The sequence below is a fragment of the Ceratotherium simum genome, chromosome 26 (genome assembly GCF_057802395.1).
Source record: "Ceratotherium simum simum isolate JZ-2026a chromosome 26, ASM5780239v1, whole genome shotgun sequence".
NCBI classification, from domain to species: domain Eukaryota; kingdom Metazoa; phylum Chordata; class Mammalia; order Perissodactyla; family Rhinocerotidae; genus Ceratotherium; species Ceratotherium simum.
Genome location: NC_141925.1, coordinates 39036694 through 39052742, shown reverse-complemented (window position 1 = coordinate 39052742; position 16049 = coordinate 39036694). Strand labels below are relative to the sequence as shown.

General features: G+C 40.9%; 1 pseudogene; it reads right to left on the bottom strand.

Moving 5' to 3' along the window:
* Positions 1-3730: 3730 nt before the first annotated feature.
* The window catches only part of LOC101387105 (cytochrome P450 3A12-like), a 34514-nt pseudogene continuing 22195 nt past the window's right edge, over positions 3731-16049 (bottom strand).

Here is a 16049-nt window from a genome sequence, read left to right as displayed (position 1 = left end):
ACACTATGACACTTATAAGGACGTTTTGCATTTTCAAACCATATTCCATGAAGAGGACAATTCTTGGCCTAAAGATTGAAGGTGGAATTTCAGACATGCAAATGAAGGCCTACTAGATCCACAGCTCATCACCCACTCGGCAGAAGTTCTCAGCCAGTCTGTCCGAGGGGAGGAAGTGAATCCCTGAATAAACCAACATTTACTCTACAGTTCCCTGGTCCTGCATATCTTTGAGCCCTGAAGGGATAAACCTTTCTCATTCTATCTTTCCACATATCCTGGACACTTCACAGCCTGAACATGACCAGAGAGACTTGTCAGAACTCTGGGACCAGAAAAGCAACTCTAAGGGAGGGCAAGAGAGGACCCACATGAATGCAGTGGGGTGTTTTCCTTGAGTCACTTCAACGCATCTTCCACAAAGTTGCCTACAGTTAGTTGTTATGACAGACACTCCTAAAATGGGGATGTTTATATTATTCTTAAGGAAGTTATTGAACAGCATCAGCTGCGACACCAATGATTTCATACTTAAACCTTCATGTAAGATGGATGCAATCATTTTCTAAAATGGTAGATGAAGCTGGAGTTGATAACACTGGAACCCAGCCTTCAAAATCAATATTGGTTCCCTGAGGATTGAGGATAATATATCTATGAAAATAATAGCTGAAATTTATTAAGTGCTCACTTCCTGCCCCGTGGTCTGTGCCCTAAATAATTCACATACATCATCTGATTCCATCATCACTTGAGATAGGTGCTGTGTTATTCCCCTATTTTGGAGATAGGGACTCTAAGGCACTAAGTATAAGGCATGAAGGTATTAAGTAATTTGTTCAAGGTCATACTTGTAAGTGTATGTAGTGTAGGAGGGTACCAGATCCCTTCACTGGGTTGCACACCCATCCCTGGTTGCTGGGAGTATTGGCTGTTACTAGCTCACAACTGCCACATTCTCTGGAGAATCATCCTTGGCCAAACTAAGGCCACTTCACCTGGGAGTTTAAGCCCAAAGCCACTGATTGGTCTAGATTCAGCCCTGGACTGAGCTGGGATTCAACCCGAGAGCTCCAGCTTCAGAGCCCTCCACCTCTCAATCACTGTGTGGTGCTGCCTCCTGATATTAAAATAATACAAGTAAGACTAAGGTGAGAGAGTGGGAGAGCTGGACAAGCCAAAAGGTGACTTTATGGCTCTTCCCGTGCAAACATTCACAAACATACAGAAGAGTCTATTCAAACAACTGTTTTCCTGAACCACCTCAGAGTAAATTGCCAACCTGATACTGCATAACCCCTGGATGTCCTATGAAAAAGATGTTCTCCTACATTACCTCAATACGACCAAGTCAGGAAGTTTACACTGCTACATTACTGCTATCTAACTCTCACACCCCATTGAATCTCCCCATTTGTCCCAACAATGTCCTTTATAGCAGAAGAACCTAGCCTACGTGTTATGTTTAGATGACACGTCTCTTTAGTCTCTTTCGGTCTGGAACACTTCCTCGGTCTTTGACTTTCATGACCTTGACTCTTGAAGATTACAAACCAGTCAAGATGATGAGGGATAGAGTAATCCTCAGTTTGGGTTTTTCTGACTGTTGCAGGATTTCTTTCAGGTTTCCCTCCTTGGCAGGACTATCTCAGAGGTCACACTGAGTTCTTCTCACTGCGTCCTATCAGGTGACGCCCAATAAATTCACCGTTCCTGGTGATGCTGTCTCTCATCATTTGATTAAGGGAGTATCTGCCAGGTTTATCCACTGTGAAGCTACCCTTTGCCATTATATTTAATGGGTATTTTGAGCAGCATCACTTTGAAACTGTGTAAATATCTTCATCAAATAGCAATTTATCCATTTATATATATATATTTGTATGTACTCAGGTTTTCCCTTTATACAGTGGGTCATAATCTCTTACCACCCGTCTTTAATATGATGCTCAAATTGTCTCCTATTTGGTCAGTGGAAGCCCCTCAGGCTGGCTTCTGTGTCCTGTTGACAGGTAACCATCACTTTTATTCTCTTCCGTTCTAGCACAACAAGATGTTTCAGGCTCATCTTGTACTTTCCCAGTCCCAGCCCTGAAATCAGCCATTTCTCTAAGGAGCCCTGGTCCCTTTTAGCAAAAGATAGTACCTATAAGCCAAGAGCTGGGCATAAGGTGTGTCATTGCTATTAGGGTGTCACTGTTTCTAAGCATTATCAGTGGAGAGAAGAAGGGGCGATATATTTTTACATCTACACAAACGCACACACACACATCTATCTATAAATCATCGGCTATATGGAAAGCATGAATTTACACTGATACATTAAGTTCGAATCTCTGACTCCGCAGGGTTCATTCCAGTCCTATCCCTTTCTGAATCAGTGACTCCTTTCTCCAACAATGGGAAACCTGGCTTCCATCATCCTTAATACATTAACTTATCAAATCTCTCCCCCTTTATGTGGCCAATCCCCACTCCATCCCTTTCCACTCACGGATGTCCTCACCTGCTTGTATTCTGAACACTCTATTTACCCTCTGGCTGCTTTCCCAGGCTGCCCCTCTGCGGAGACCCCCGTCTCACCCTGCTTGTCTCCCACACCAATTCCAGGCTGCCCCTCCCTGTACATACTGTCCCCATCCTACTCTGCTCTGACTTGGAGCCACAGTGACTCCCATCTCTGTCCTTGACCCCCAATGCATGGCTGCCCACCTTGCTGTGCCCTACCTACTGGCTTTAGGACTAAATTATCCAGGGAGAAAAAAGGAGAGAAAGGGAGAGGAGGGGCAGAAAAGGAAAAGGAAGAACGTGTGCAGTTTCTGATACCAGCTGACACTGATGAAAGATAGCAGCCTTTCTGCTCAATCAATAGATCAACCAATCATTTTTTATTTGATCTTCATTGTGTTAAGACAGTTGGGAGTTGAGGATGAGTACAAAGAGGTATAAGAAAACGTTTCCTGCCTTTCAGAAATGTCAGGGGAGATGAGATGAAAAGATTAAATCAAAACTAATAATGTAATAATAAGTGCCTCAGTTGAGTGTTACAAAAAATATGTGCTCCAAAACAGGGATAATTAAGCTACGAATATACTTTCTAAGCAATGGGCAAAGTCACAGTGTGTCGACTCTCATCTATATTAATGTATCAGATGAGAGTTCTCAAAAAGGCCCACCCAACCAGTGATTGTGATGGTCAAATACATTTACTCACTGGCTCTCACTGATTCAAGTCACTAGAGTCCCCCTAATGTGCATGAAGGCATCAGATAATACTTTTGTAAAGAGATGTTTATTGACTTGCTCAGTATAATACTTCATAGAAGATTCAAAAAGAACATGTGATAGAAATGTCACTACTACAATCAGCTTGATAATTCTTGTTTTCATTAAAGTTTGTTGATACAATTGTTGAGAAACTTTTATTCTTGATCAGTGCTCAGGAAGAGCAGATGGTACTATCCGGGGTGGATGGAGTTTGTCCTGTGAGACCCAGATAAGCTGAGTCCACATATCCAGCACTTACTAGGCCCTTCCTTTATATTGAACCACATATAATACTCTACACAGACACTGAGATAGTATAATGAATGTAAGAATCCCTGGGCATCCATCAAGCGCAGGAGGTTAAGCCCATATTCATTCTGGGTTTTATTCACAAAGTAAATTGAGGGCTCCGGTGTTCTGGGATACAGCTTCCTTGAACAACAAATCGGAAGTCCTTAGAGAGTCAGGATTGATTCACGGTGCCATCTCTGGACTCAACCTTTAGAACAATGGGTTTTTGTGGTTGAAGAACTCCTTGCTGGCCTAGTTTCAGGGGGATCTGCAACAGTTAAACAAGCAAATAAGAACTGACTGATAAGCTCCCCCAACAACAGAAGCAAAGTAGATGAGATACATTAAGAGCAATAATACTTTTAAAACATATAAACTACTTTTAACATCGTATATCTTTGATTCCATATACTTAGTCTATAAGCTGTGTCAGACTAGACAATAAAGCTTTCATCCATCCATTCATTCAAAAAAATATCTATGCAGCCTCATTTTGGACAAGGCCAGAGACAAAATCATGTTGGCTTGTGTTACTTTTTGACTTCAATTTTAGGTAAAAAGAATGAACTATTAAAATTTAAACCAAATTCTTAGGTATTAATTTTGTGACATGAGCGTGCAGAAACCAATAACAGAGAAGAAGAGAGAATGGGCTCTGGACTAGATGGGGAAGGTTCCATGGAGGGGCTTGGGGATAGAACCTGGACTTGAAGGATGAGAACAGAACACGGAGGAGAGCAGGAAGAATATTCATAAACTCATTACTAGGATGGAAAAGGAGCCCAGTTTGACTGGCGCATGGCTCTTGGAATGTGAGATCAAATAGCCAGGATGTCCCTAGACTGTGGGAGTTCTTCACATTGGGCTTAAATCAGTGATTCTTAACTTTGGCTACACATGAGATACAACAGTGGTGCTTTTAAGCTCAACTCCTGTGAATTACTTTAGAATTTCTGAGATGACCTAGTCATCAGGATTTTTAAAGCTCCCCATTGATTTCATTATACAGAGGGTGGTTGAGAACTGCTGTCACAAAGCTTCTGTAAGTTCTGGTGAAGAAGAGCATCCTTCAAAGGTCAGGATGTGGTAATCTCAGCGTTCAAGGCTGTGCGCAATACTTCCCCTTCCTTCCCATGGACTTGAAATCGAATTTACAACTTCGCTTAAGTTCAAAGGACTCTTTATATTCATGTCATCCTGATTCAGTTGACTCTAGATGATCTTTATAATTGGGTCTATATAAGGCCACAGACTTAACAGTACAGAGCTGAAGGGCCCTAAGGTCAACAGATGGCTCCAAATAGGTTCTTTATTTGTAAATTATTCTTTGAATAGAACACATTCTTTCATATATAGAGAGAGAGACCGCCCAGTTAAAAAAGCTCCCAATAAGACATTATTTATGCACAACATTAACTGTCTGACCTGTGTTTCCTTACAAGGTTTGAAGGAGAAGTTCTGCAGCATTCTGATGACAGCAAATTTCATGTTCACGATAGCGAACCTCATGCCAATGCAGTTGCGAGGTCCAGTTCCAAAGGGCAGGTATAGATAAGGATTTATGCTGTCCTTGTTCTTCTCACTGAACCGGGTTCCACAATAGTAAATGAAAATGAGTTAATGAAACATAAAAACCACAAGAGCTAGGAGAGTGACGTCAGCATCATGGTGGAGTGAGCTGTTCCCTTTATCTCTCCCCTCAAAGTTACAACCAATCAGACATCCATTGATGAACAGAGGACTCCCTCCAAAGCACAACAGGGTGCATAAGAGGTCCACACATTTGTACATCTGAAGGTGGCAGACTGGAACCCCCAGAGGCATTGGAACTAGGGGAGCAGCCCCCTGCACCTCCCCCAGCAGCAGCAATCCAGGATGTGGATTCGCACACAGGTGCACGCAAATGCAGTCACTGCGAGTGGAGAAGAAACAGCAAGTGTCGTGGCTTGCATGACTGCGAGCAGAGCAGAAACAGCAGGCACAGTGGGAGCAGAGGAAGTGAGCACCGTGCCTGACACCACTGCAAGCAGATGTGACAGGAGCAAAACTAATAAGCATCCCTTCCTCTCTCCCAGGGGATCCAGCGTGCATGTCCCCATAACTCTTCTGGCAGTGGCCAGGTCTTTCCAACATTAGGCATACTATACATAACTCGGATTTTCCTGGCTGGAGTGGGGTACCTTGACCTGAGTTTTCAAAACACACCAGCTAGCACCAGAGAACAGAGGCTGCCTGAGTGAACAGCCAAAACAACCTCTCCCGGCTTAGCCCCTGATCCCCACACATGGTGGCAGGGCGGATCTGTGACCAGAAGTATCAGGAACCACAGCAGAACCCATGAAACAGCCCCCACTGGTGGCACCCCCAACACCAGCTCCACCAGCTGCAGGAGCTGCATACAAGTCCTCTGGACACCAGACCCGCAGCAGCAACAGCAATATCTGTGAACCCGACACCCCTGGCACCGATGCCACCAGCACCACCAGACAACCCAGGAGCAGCAGTGCAAGTGGCACACAGGACAGCAGCATCCGAGCATATAGAGAACCCATGGAGAGCCAGTGAAGGAACATGGGATCCAGGTGACCCTGGAAGTAACAGAAGTGCTTGCAGCCTGGTGACATGGGTGGTGACACCTAAGACAGCAGTGACATCCAAAGCAGCAAGGCACCAGCAACCTCAGAGGCAGAAGCGGCACAAGCAGGGCACTGACAACACCTCTAGCAGAGGCAGTGGAAGGAGGAAAGTGCAGGTTTTCAAATACAACCAGAAGCAGCTCAGAACCATAGTAACGAAAGCTGTATCCAAATAAGAAATGATATTACTACCACAAATGCACTGGCAGATGATCAATTCATCAAACACCATGAAGAACTACAGTAATATGGCACATCAGAAAGAGAATGACAACTCTCCAGAAACCAATCTTGAAGTCACAGAAGATTACCATATAGCTGACAGAGAATTCAAAAGAGCTGTCCTAAAGAAACTGAGTTACAAGAAAACTCAGAAAAACAGGTCAACAAGTTCAGAAATAAAATTAACCAACAGAAGGAGTACTTCACCAAAGAGATGGAAACTAAAAAAACAAACAGAACTTCTGGAGATAAAACACACAACTAATGAAATGCAAAGTAAAGAGAAATCACTAAAAATAGAGAAGACGATATGGAGGAGTGAATTAGTGAGCTCTAACATAGAAATCAGGAAATGATTTGGGTGGAAAAGGAGAGAGAACAAAGATTAATTTTTGGTGAGGAAGATCAGCCCTGAGCTAACATTTGTCGCCAATCCTCTTTTTGCTGAGGAAGACTGGCCCTGGGCTAACATCTGTGCCCATCTTCCTCCACTTAAATGGGATGCCAGCACAGTGTGGCTTGACAAGCAGTGCATCAAAGTATGCTCGGGATCCAATCCCCGGGCCACCACAGCAGAGCGCACGCACTTAACTGCTATGCCACCAGGCCAGCACCGTGAAGATTTTTTTTAAAAATGAATAAATTCTTCAAGAAATATCTGACTCACTTAGGAACAGTAACGTAAAGATAATAGGCACCACAAAGGAGAGGGAGAAAGGAGAAGAGAGCTTATTCAAAGAAATAATAACAGAAATTCCCAAACCTGGGAAAGGAATTGGACATGCAAGTACATAAAGCTAATAGAATTCTTAATTACATCAATCCAAAAAGACCTTCTCCAAGGCATATAATACTAAAACTGTCAAAAGACAATGACAAAAAAAAAATATTAAGAGCAGCAAGAGAGAAGAAACTAACCCACAAAGGAACTCCCATTAGATTTTCAGTGCATTTCTCAGCAGAAACCCTACAAGCTAGGAGAGAGTGGAATGATATATTCAACATACTGACAGACAAAATCTATCATCCAAGAATACTATATGCAGTGAAATTATCCTTCAGATATGATGAAGAAATAAAAGTTTTCCCAGACAAACAAAAGCTGAGGGAGTATATCTCCACTAGACCTGCCTTACAAGAAATGTTGAAAAGAGCCCTCCTACCTGAAACAAAAAAGCAAAAGGTTACAAAGCTTTGAGCAAGGTGATAAATAGACAGAATCAGAAAATTGCAACTCTACATCAGAGTACATTAGATAAACACTTAATTATAACATAAGGATAAAGGGAAAGAAAGCATCAAAAATAATTATAATCACTTCAATTTGGTCACAAACTCACAACACAAAAGAGAATAATTTGTGACAACAATAACCTAGATGGGAAAGAGGAAAAGGACAGAACTGGCATGGGCTAATGGAGATAAGAGGCTATCAGAAAAAAGACTACCCGATCTATGAGATCTTTTATACAAACCTCATGATAAACACAAAACAAAAAATCAGAGCACAGTGACAAATCATATGAAGAAAAAACTGAGAAAAACATCACAGAAAAACACCAAACTGAAATGGCAGACAGAAATAAAAAGAAACAATGGAAATATAGAACAAGCAGAAAACAAAAGATAAAATGGCAATATGAAGCCCTCATACATCAATAATCACTCTAAATGTAAATGGATTGAATTCACCAATCAAAAGACACAGAGTGGCTGGATAGATTAACAACCAAGACCCAACAATATGCTTCTTCCAGGAAACACATCTCAGCTCTAAAGACAAACATAGGCTCAGAGTGAAGGGATGGAAGATGATACTCCAAGCAAATGACCATCAAAAAAAGTGGGTGTAGCCATACTTACATCAGACAAAATAGACTTTAAGCCAAAAAAGATAACAAGAGACAAAGATGGGCATTATATAATGATAAATGGAACAAACCATCAAAAAGATATAACATTTCTTAAAATATATACACTTAAGATAGGAACACCGAAGTATATAAAGCAATTTTTAACAGACCTAATGGGAGAAATTGACAGCAACACAATATTAGTAGGGAACTTTGATACCCCACTTACATCAATGGATAGTTCATCCAAAGTCAAGAAGCAAATAGTGGCCTAAAATGAAACAATAGACCAGATGGACTTAATAGATATATAAAGAACATTCCATCCAAAAACAGTGGAAGACATATTCTTCTCATGCACACATGGAACATTCTCAAATTTAGACCATATGTGGGAAACAAAGCAAGCCTTAATAATTTAAGAAGACTAAAATCATATCCTGCATCTTTACGAACCACACTGCTATGAAACTGGAAATCAACTGTAAGAAAAAAGCTGAGGGGCTGGCCTGGTTGCGTAGCAGTTAACTGCATGCGCTCCACTACAGCGGCCCAGGGTTCGGATCCCGAGCGCGCACCAACGCACCACTTGTCAAGCCATGCTGTGGTGGTATCCCATATAAAGTGCAGGAAGATGGGCATGGATGTTAGCCCAGGGCCAGTCTTCCTCAGTAAAAAGAGGAGGATTGGTGACAGATGTTAGCTCAGGGCTGATCTTCCTCACAAAAAAAGAAAAAGAAAACAGCTGGGAAAGCCACAAGCATATGGAGAATAAACAACATGCTACTGAACAACTATTGGATCTATGAAGAAATCAAAGGAGAAATCAAGAAATCCCTAGAGAAAAATGAAAATGAAAACACAACATACCAAAAATTATAGGATGCAGTAAAAACAGTACAAAGAGGGAAGTTCATAGCAATACAGTCCTACCGGAAGAAACAAGAAAATTCTCAAATAAACAAGATTACACTATACCTAAAAGAACTAGAAAAAGAACAAACAAAACCAAAAGTCAGTAGAAGGAAGGACATAATAAAAATCAGAGCAGAAATAAATTAAATAGAGATTAAAAGCAACAGGAAAGTTCAATGAAACTAAGAACTGGTTCTTTGAAAAGATAAACAAAATTGACAAAACCTTAGCCAGACTCACTAAGAAAAAAAGAGAGAAGAGGCAAATAAATAAAATCAGAAGTGAAAAAGAGGAAATTACAACAAGGTCGGCCCCTTGGCATAGCGGTTAAGTGCGCACACTCCACTGCTGGCGGCCCTGGTTCAGATCCTGGGCCCACACTGACATACCGCTTGTCAGGCCATGCTGTGGCAGCATCCCACATAAATTGGAGGAAGATAGGCACAGATGTTAGCTCAGGGCCAGTCTTCCTCAGCAAAAAGAGAAGGATTGGCATAGATGTTAGCTCAGGGCTGATCTTCTTCACAAAAAAAAAAAAATTCACCAAAAAAAAAAAGAAATTACAACGGACACCACAGAAATACAAAGGATTATAGAGGACACTATGAAAAGCTATACGCCTGTAAATCGGATAACCTAGAAGAAATGGATAAATTCTTAGCATCACACAACCTTCCAAAACTGAATCAAGAATAAATAGAGAATCTGAATAGACCAATCACAAGTAAAGAGCTTGACACAGTAATCAAAAACCTCCCAAAAAACAAAACTCCAGGACCAGACGGCTTCTCTGAAGAATTCTACCAACACTCAAGGAACATTTAATACCTATCCTCTCAAACTCTTCCAAAAAAATTGAAGAGGACAGGATGCTTCCTAACTCATTTCACAAGGCCCCTGATATCAAAACCAGACAAGGACAACACAAAAAACAAAAATTACAGGCCAATATCACTGATGAACATAGATGCAAGGATCCTCAACAAAATATTAGCAAATTGAATACAATACATTAAAAGGATCATGAACCATGATCAAGTGGGATTTGTCCAAGGATGCAGGGATAGTTCAACATCCACAAATCAATCGATGTGATACACCACATTAACAAAATGGAGAATAAAAGTCACATGATCATCTCAATAGATGCAGAGAAAGCATTTGACAAGGTCCAACATCCATTTATGGTTAAAAAAAAAACTCTCAATAAAATGGGTATAGAAGGAAAATACCTCAACATAATAAAGACCGTACATGACAAACCTACAGCCAACTTCGTACTCAATGGTGAAAACCTGAAGGCTATTCCTCAGAGAATAGGAAAAAGACAAGGATACCTGCTCTCATCACACTTATTCAACATAGTACTGGATGTTTCAGCCAGACCAATTAGGCAAGAAAAATAAATAAAAGGGATCCAAATAAGAAAGGAAGAAGTAAAACTCTCACTATTTGCAGATCACATGATTCTACATATAGAAAACCCTAAAGAATCCACCCAAAGCTAATAGGAATAATCAATGAATACAGAAAAGTTGCAGAGTACAAAATCAACATACAAAAATCAGTTGTGTTTCTACACATTAATAACAAACTAGCAGAAAGAGAAATCAAGAACACATTCCCATATATAATTGCACAAAAAGAATAAAATGTCTAGGAATAAATTTAACCAAGGAGGTGAAATACTTATACACCGAAAACTATAAGACATTATTGAGAAAGGCCTCCCATTATTTAAATTGTTATTTTCCCTTCTCTTCCCTTCCTCTCCCCACCCTTCTCTCTCCCTCTCTGCCTCCTTCCCTCTCTCCCTCTCCCAATCCTTCTCCCTCTCCCTCTCCCTCTCTTCCTACCCTCCCCGACACACATAAAATAGCTTACATTAGATGATTCACAAGAGCATATGATGCTACTCTACTATAGTATAATCACTGATTTCTTTCTCTTTATGTTCCATCAGCTATAAATCCTTGAAGGTTAGAGCTATGCTTTATTTCATTTTATTCCTCAATATGTGATTACATGAAGAAAAATTGTGGATTTGGGGAAAGCGATAATGGCATTGTGGCTATGTACTTTTAAAGAGTCCTTATATTTTGGAGAACATTCTGGAATAATTTATACATGATATGCCATAAAATAACATGGGAATCAGGAGAAGGGTAGCAGAGGTGTGAGGATGATGCAGCTGACATGGGCTGATGGTTATTGGACAGGTGGTGGACCCATATAGATACATTAAAACTATTCCATAGACTTGTGTCTACAGGATATGCTTGTATATATGTCAAAACACATATACTTGTGAATATATCAAAAATTCTTCATAAGAGGCATTTTTTTAACATTTGGATTTCTAATTGCCTGGCCCAGTCCCTGACACACAGTAGGCACTTACTCTCTGTTTGATGACTGAATAAATCAAAGAAAAGTACAGTGAGCGCTCTCTGGTTTTATGCTTATGAAACTACAGGAGGGGAACTGCTGAGCTTGGAGGAACCACAGAGGTCCTCTGGTCCAGAAAACAGAGCACTCGGTCCACTCTTACTTATTCTTTCAACAAGTACTATGTGTAGACACTATGCCAGCATTAATGATGCTATGCCAACAAGACAAGTTCCTTGCCATCAGGGAGCTTACAGTCAGGAGCTAATAAAAGTCTAGATCTCAGCTAGTACCCTAGAAAGATCATTCCAAATTGTGCTCACCAATACAATAAATGCAAAAGCATCAACTCTTTACAGAGTTCAAGCTGTGCCCAAAGTCAGACCTTGGCTCTGAGTTCCCAGAAGAGCATGCTCAAGATCCCTCCCAGGAGGATGTCTCAGAGTCTAGACAGCAGAGGAATTCCCTTTGGAAGGGTCACCCAATACTGAGAGTGGAAGGGAGTTGGCACAGGACTGCAGCCACAGACAGCACTGGGGACCTGTGCTCACGTCTGTCCTCAATGAGGCTGCTCAAACCATCAGGATGAGAACCTCTCAGGTCATCACCTCACTCTCACAGTAACGCTAGAGGAAACAGCAGAAATGTTTTAAAACATGGAATTTGGGAATGTTGGTGGTAATTTAAAGATCTGAAGAGAATAGCATAGAAAAACATAAAGGAAAAATGAGCCTATATTCCCAAAATCAGATAGTGGTTCAGTAAATTATGACAAATACATGCAATTACACGCAAATATATATATTATTTACATATACATATAACACACACACGTATATATATAACATACATATATACATAGTAACATAGGATGTTGTTTATAGTTTACTGGTGAGAAAAGTAAGCACTTCAAAACCAAAGAAAATATAATACCATTCTAATTATTTTTGTTGTTTGTTTGCTGAGGAAGATTAGCCCTGAGCTATCATCTGAGCCAGTCTTCCTCCACTGTATACGTGGGTCGCCACCACAGCATGGCTGGTGAGTGGTGTAGGTTCACACCCAGGATGTGAACCTGCGAATCCAGGCCACTGAAGCACAGCACACTGAATTTAACCACTACACCATGGGGCCGGCCCACCATTCTAACTTTTTAAAATCTAAATATGCATAGAAAAATCTGCATAAAGATATGTATCACATTGTTAATGAGGCCTATCTTAAGGTGTTGACAATGTGGACAGCTATAATTTTCTTTTTTCTAGTCTACAGTTTGTAAAATTTTGACAACAACAATGACCACTCCTGTAATAAGAAAAAAAACTGCTGAAAATCAAAAGATGTATAAATAAATGATTGTATAATCACACATTTGTCATCTATACTGAGACGTCAAAATCTGCTCTAACCTGCCTTTATCAGGTTGGGTTTCCTTTCCCAGGGGCCCTGTACCTTTCAGGATGGAACTCCTCAGGCTCTGGCCAGAACTCTGAGGCTCGGTGAAGAGTAAATGTTGGCACGATCACCGCTGTTCCTTTGGGAATAAACACCCCATTGATTTCCACATCTTCTTACAGACTCTCCAAAGTCTAGTAGCAATAGGGAATAATCTGAGAGATTCATTCAACACCATGTCAAGATACTCCATCTGTACCAGAGCGTCGTAGGTGGGAAGTGCCTGGGAAGAAAGAAACAGGTTTTGATAAACTACGATTTGGGATCAACTTTTCACTCAGTCTCTGCAGTACTATTGAAATGTTAGGAGTATGAAAGAATAATTCATATTGATAAAGGACCTTAGCATTTATAGACATTTTAATATCTACCATGTTCTTTGACCTGCTCAATGGCCCATTGAGATGCACGGAGTAGCATGGACTCCCAGGACTATAGGAGACTGTTCGGACAATCCCCTAAATAGGGTCTGAAATCCCTCACACTACCATGTAGTGGATTTTCTTTCTCATGTGAACAAATGTGACTAATTGACTATGACTCCTATTCTTAAGTGAAATATGCCAAAGTCACTGCTTCCTCTCAAAAGAGAGGCCACACACCAGTAAAAAGGAAAGAGAATATAGAAAAGAACAAATCCCCTACTCAAAATAAAGTTTTTTAGTTGAAAAATCCTACTTGATAACTCTTTAGTTTATATATGTGTAATCTGGAGGGTAACCAAGTATTATAAAAAAAATCTCTATAGATAACTTGGGGATAAACTGGATCTTTTCTAAACCAAATATGACAAAAGAAAGGTAAGATTAGATGCTACCTCAGCACTGTCAATTTCATTTCTAGGGAGAGTTATAAAGAGGATACAAACCCCACTCTCAGCCCCACTCTCTTTTGCTGGAGGTCTCCTAGTTGCTGCTGCAGCATTTGACTGTAAGCTCTAAAGATCTAAACAAGCCACTCCAGCCATAGAGGCCTGGTCACTTCTCATCACAAAGAAATCCTGTTTTGCGAGAGATCCGAAAACTGTGTGGACAATACGTGGCTATCACCTGGCATTATATTAAAGAGGCAATATTGTAGAGGTTAAGAGTTTGGCTCTGGAGCCAGACACCCTGGATCATAGCTTGGCTTCTTCACCACTAGTTACATGACTAGTGTATGAAAGTATTTTCTCTCTCTGCAGCTCAGTTTTCTGATATGTTCCATGGACATAATTAGAGTTGACACTTCGTAAGACTGTTTGACAGAGACAGTCACTGCTTACCCAACATCCGTGAAGTCTCACACATTTCCCAGCCCAATGAACTTAGGGGAAATCAGCTTTGGCAATGATCTGTGAGCTGAAGTGATGTATGTCACTTCAAGGACAAAACATTTGAAAAGCCAGTGAGCAACACTCTAGTTCTTTACTCCCCAGCCCACAGGAAGGCCCTTGTTCCAGATAATAAGCTACAAGAAGGTGGAGCCTCATAGCCTGTATCCCTAGTAACTATGTGGAGCAGAGACTCCCACTCTCATCCTCCACTACCTCTACTTGGACATGTAAATGTCAGTTAGAAGTAAACTTTTGCTATGGAAAGCCACTGAAATTTGAGGGATAATCTGTTACTGAAGGTAAACCTAGTCTATCCTGACTAATATACAATTTTATGAAGATTAATTCATTTATAAATAGAAAGCATTTAGAAGAGACACATTTAGTAATAAGCAAATGTTAGCTACTCATGTTGCTATTGTCCTTGTAATTATTATTATAAAAAAGGGAGAACACAATGTTTAGCTAGTCTCTGTCTCTAAGTGACCTTTTCATTATATTGCAAACAAAAGAATCCCAATAGGAGCTTTACCAGAGAAAAAAGATAATCTCTAATGTGTGTAGGCCTTAAAATGTTTTCTTGCCTTATATCTGAAGGACCTAAGACTCAGAAAGGTCATAAGACTTGCCCAAATCACAGTCAAGACTCAGAGTCATGTCTTCCATTTCCTGTCTTATGCTCTTCCCTGTACACCAGCCTCTCCCAGTCTGCCAAGTTTACCGTGGGTAGTAGACTGCACTAGTGGTCCCAATTCCTCACCCCTTCCAATGTCCTTGCCCTTTGCCATCTAACTTTGTAGGGTCCTTCCATTCTACTCTGGGTTTGGCCATGTGGCTTGCTTTGGCCCAATGGAATGTTGGGTAAGTGTGATGTAAGTACAGTTTTGAAAGGCACCAGTATAACCGGGCTTCTTGCTCTTGCCCTCTGCCGTTGCCCTGAGAAGGGCACACCTAGGATGGTTTTCTGGAGCATGAGAGACGTGTGGAGCTGAGTCAGAGCAGCCAGCTTAGCCAAGGCCAGCCTAGATCAGTGAATAGCCAGACCAAAGCAAGTCTAGGCAATATCAACAGGGATAACTACCCGGACACTTGAGCAATGAAGGCTTATTGCTAGATGCCACTGAGGTTTTGTGATTTTTACCAGGCAATACTTGATAAAAAATAACAGATACGTCAGGGCCAGCACTTTTTTCCAAGATCTCATATTTACGGGTATAGCATACATTGCCTAGGTTTCTCCCTTTGTTTTTGTCTCCTTCCATTCATCTTAAATACAGTAGGCAAAAGAATTGATGTTTATGCATTTTGAAAAATCCTCCTAGGAAGTGATTAGGAGACATTCTTGCTCAGACTTCACGTGCTCCCTCTCACTCCAGGTATCATCCACTCACCTTATTTGGGAAAGTCGCATCAATCTCCTCCTGCAGCTTCTGCTGGACATCAGGGTGAGTGGCCAAAAGATACATAAGGAAGGAAAGAGAAGTGCTTGTGGTCTCATAGCCAGCAAAAATAAAGATAGTAGATTGGGCCACAAGCTCCAGATCAGACAGAGCTAAGAGAAAAGGAAAGACATTTTAGGTAAAGCATGTCAATATAAAACATCACAGTTTAGATGATGAGAAACCTAAATGAAACTCCAAAATCCCTAGGGAAAAAATAGAGAAGCAGTTCACAGTCAAACTGAGAGTGGTTTGCCCTCTGATGTCT